This window comes from Desmodus rotundus, chromosome 5 (genome assembly GCF_022682495.2).
Source record: "Desmodus rotundus isolate HL8 chromosome 5, HLdesRot8A.1, whole genome shotgun sequence".
NCBI classification, from domain to species: Eukaryota; Metazoa; Chordata; class Mammalia; order Chiroptera; family Phyllostomidae; genus Desmodus; species Desmodus rotundus.
In genome coordinates, this window is record NC_071391.1 from 3,804,226 (window position 1) to 3,807,989 (window position 3,764).

Genomic DNA, 3,764 nt, shown 5'->3' on the forward strand with positions numbered 1-3,764 from the left:
GGGCCAAAGGTGCTTTGGTACAGAAGGATGAAGTCTCCCTGCATTCAGAGGGAGGAGCCCTGGGGAGTCCCTGGGTTCCGCCCTCAGCTGTCTGGTTGGACAAAAGGTTTCATCTTGTAGCGAAGTTCAGCCTTCTCACCTGGGAGATGCAGTGCTAGTTACACTCACCTCCCTGAAGGTCATGAACGTTCAGAGACGCTGGATATGGTAAAGGGCTGGGCGTGGCCTCCTCTGTCCGAGTACTTGACAAGTGGTCCCTCCTTTGGGGGTTCACAGACTCACGAAGCCCTTCCTTGGAACAGGCCTTGCAGCTGGAGTTGGGAGCAGGGCTGGGACCCATAAGTGGACCCCTTTGTACCCTGGTGGAGGACCCTGGTCTGCCCAATGGCCCTGGGGAGCCCCTCAGGCCAGACCAAAGGAACCAGTCTGCGGGAATGCCAGGGACTTCCCAACCTCTCCCCTCCCCCCTGCTCCTGAGCCCTATGGCCCACACCCTGTGTCTGCTCTCAGGATTCAGCCTCAGAGGACTTTCAGAAAATTTTTTTCTTCTGTCCTAGAAGTAAAGCTCTTGTATGGGACACCCTCTACCCAGCACCAGTAACTGCCACAGCGAATTCCTCTCCAAGCCTTGGGTGGAGCCACTTCCACTCAAATGGCGACATTCTTGTGACCAGAATGCACATTCCAGTTTGAATTATTTTCTTACACAGCCTCGCCTTCCCAGGCCAAGTTGCTACAAGTGCGTGCACATCCATCTCCGGGTACCAGCCACTGGCACAGGAGCTGGGCTGCGCCGCACACTCCCGTCACAGCCACCCAGGGGCTCCTGCTCGCTGGGCACTGTGGCAGAGAACAAACTCTGTGAAGCCCCCAGACTCCTGGAGGTTGCAGTCTGGGGGGTGTGGTGGGGAAGAGAGAGACAACACACAATAAACAAACAAACAAGGGGGAGGGGAGAGGGAACCCGCAGGGTGGGCAGTGGTGCTATTCTGGATGGGAGCGGGGGCCAGGCGCAGCTGTTTTCCCCACTACCCAGCTGTGCAACACAGTAGACCCGACAAGCTCGGGGCTCCCTGGCAGGCCTGGCAAGCTCAAGAACCGTAAGAAGGGTCTGATCGCAGATTCCTAACTGGGCGGGCCACGGCAGGAGTTGCATCCAGGCCTGTAGCTTCCTTAGCACAGGCTAATCTTCACCCGAAGTGAGCACTGTCCATCGTTCTTATTCGTCTAGGGCAACACACCTTTGCATTGTCCGAGTAATTTTCTTTTCCAGACCCACCGGTGGGAAGGAAGGGTGTCTCTCCCTTTCATCCAATCCTAGAGAGTTCCTTGCTTTGCTTTCTCCCACCCCCTCAATCTACCACCCATGGATTTCATATATCCTCCTTACAGCTTCTTTCATTCTAATGTATAAAATGAGCTGCAAAACTGCGATCCTCCAGGGCATTTCTCCATCTGTGGAGACCGTGCTTCAGGCATGTCCTCAAAAATTTGGCTCAAATAAATTGTTAGTTTTCTATAGGTCTGGACCTTCTTCCCTGGGCGTAGTGCTGCCAAGCTCTACAGCCGGCACTCAGCAAATGTGCAGAAAATGAACCCTTCCCACCAAGTTCAACATGGCCACGTTTAACTTCCGCCTGACACACCGGCACGTGGGCCCAGTAACCAGGTTACTTCCGGCCTTCTCCGGTTAGAGGTAATGCGAAATGGGCATTTTTCTGCATGGGGCTTTTTGCTTCTGATGACGACTTCTGGGGAGAAAATCTTGGGAATGGGGTTGGCAGCTTGAGTCCTAAGTGTATTTATGGCTCTGGGTTTCTCCTTTTGGAAAAACAGTGTGTGTCTGGCACTTTTCCTGAGCACCTACTGTGTTCCAGGCCTTGCCTTCGGTGTACATCCCCACAGATGACTCTGGCAAGTTGGTACAATTACGCCCCATGCAGAGGGAAACAGCAGGAGGCTCTTGCCTGCGCAGTAAATGCCTTTTCAGCCTTTCAAACCCCTGCTCCAACACCCCCTGGGGCGGCTCTCCCCATTTCCACAGGCGGAATTAGTCTTTTTTCATGTAAAATCCATTATTTTAGCATTACCATATGCTGAGCTTCCTGGGTCTCAGTCTCAGCCCGGTGGCCCTGGCCCGGGTGGTCAAGCAGCAGCCCTAGGGGCGGCCCTGACTTCGGTTTGACTGTAGGGGAGGGTAGTTTAGTGACCCTTTGGAAGCAATGCTCTTCACACAAAGGAGCCAGGACACCCGCCTAGCCCGTCCCATAGCAGAGGACTTTGGCCTAGGCACACAGCCTCAGAGTCTACACATCTATTAAATGAAAGCAATGACAGATAAAACGTTTCCAACATCTTTGAAGAGGTAACCTCTTACCCTCACAGGGAATTGCATAAAGGCGCCTGTGGTTTCTAAGAGCCCAAACCAGCAGACGCTAGAACAAGTTATTCCCAATGAGAGGCCCAACCCGTACTTCCACTGCCCCTTCCTCCTGGCCAGATTGCTGGCATTCCTGACACGACCCGGCTGGTGCCAGGGCAGTGGAACGGCAGGCAATGGGCAGGCCCCACCTCCCTGCTGCCGGCCGGTATTTTTAGACAAAGTCCTTGGCTACCTTATCTAAATGGCCAGACTGGAGACCTTGATTTCTCAGCTTTTCAAACATCCAATGGGGCTCCCACCCCACCTCCCTCCTAAACGCCTGGGCCGCTGGGTGGCTCGGTCCAGTACAATGCCCAGGTCCAGTTCCACAGCTGTCTAGTCAGAAGTCCTCTTTCATTATAATCCTTTTATTCAGTGAAAACCATTCTTTCTTTTAGCAAGTTCCGCCAAGTACACGCTATATAAACAGATTTTTGCTGGAGCAGACTGGGAAATTCCTACATTTCCTGTGTACCAGGCGCTGCATTTTCTAAGCAGCCAGGGAAACCGCTTGCCCTTGCCCAGTTCACATCCCGTAAAACAGAGTTTGTAATCTTCATATTTATCTGTACCCCACTTAGCTTCCAGAAATGATTCTTCCAGATCGAAGAATGAGGGACATGGGGAGGTGTGCGGCAGACAGGGGCATGGGCCCACGGGCAAAGGTGCGTTAGTCACGGTCACGCGGCTGCCTCCCGCGCAGGGGCGGGCGGGGCGGCGTCCACAAAGCCAGCAGCCCCGTGGCACTCACCTTTGCCCCATGTTCCGGGATGCTGACACGGCCCCGCTGCGGGATGCCACCCCGCCCGCTCCAAACATCTAGGTAGGGCCCGGCGTTCTCAGCACCACAGATAGTGAAACTGAGGCTGCGTGGCCTGGAACCGGTCCCCTCTTCCCCCTTTCGGGCCTCTGTTTCTGACCCGGTGACAATCATTTCTCTTGTCTCCGGCTTGAAAGGGGCTTGGCCACGCCTCTTACAGGACTGATCCCGCACAGGGAAATGTTTAAAAATCACCCCCACGGAGCTGCAGACGAGGTGCCCCGTCCCAAGGTCATGTGGAAAGAGAAGCCAGCCTCCGGGCATCGCTTCCTGCCTGCCCCACGCCAGGCACTGGCCTCTAAAGTCCTGAGGGTCTGAGGAATCCCAGGAAAGTTTCCGCCCCCAAAGCCAAGCCCGGAGTCTGCCCTGCCACCCCGCAGGCTCACAGGCCGCCTCCGCCCGACCCCAGCTCCCTGCCCCACCCACCTCTTCCGGAGCCCCCAGTGCCTCGTTCGTTTCTCTCAGTCCCCTAGACCCCCGCCGCTTGCTCTAGGCCCCGCCCCTCCCCCCCCACACCAGGCC